Below are 515 nucleotides of genomic sequence, written 5' to 3'. Positions count from 1 at the left end.
CTGAGCCGGCACCCCACGACGGGCAGTGAGTCACAAGTGCCCCGAAAGCCGATCCTGACAGCAATGTGATGGGAAGCTGCAGCCGCGCTGCCAGAGCGGGCACAGGGCATCCCATGGGCCAGGGACACCAGCTCCAGCAGCTCCAAAAATCCAGCGCTCCATTTTGTCTCTAAACCTCCCGTCCCCAAGGTGCTTGGGGGCGAGGCCAGGCAGAACCGGGCACGCGGGGCAGCAGCCAAGTGCTGCAAGAGTTGCCCTCGTGGAGGAGAAAAGCCGGGAGCAGGGTCTGGAAGGGGTGAGGGGAGCCTGGGAATCTGTCAGGAGCATCCTGGCTCCGGAGCAGGGGACAGGGCAGGGCCATCCAGAGGTTGGGGCTGCCTCAGAGTTTGGGAATGTTACCTCTCCAGCTGAGCCTGGGAACGGCCCCGCGAAGGGAAGCGCCGGGAACTGGGGCCGGCCTGTTCGGTTCATATGTTAAAATTTAATAAGGGCATTATTCATAGAAAGAGGGATCC

This window comes from Acanthisitta chloris, unplaced genomic scaffold (genome assembly GCF_000695815.1).
Source record: "Acanthisitta chloris isolate BGI_N310 unplaced genomic scaffold, ASM69581v1 scaffold24552, whole genome shotgun sequence".
Classification (NCBI taxonomy): domain Eukaryota; kingdom Metazoa; phylum Chordata; class Aves; order Passeriformes; family Acanthisittidae; genus Acanthisitta; species Acanthisitta chloris.
This window is presented reverse-complemented; position numbering follows the sequence as displayed.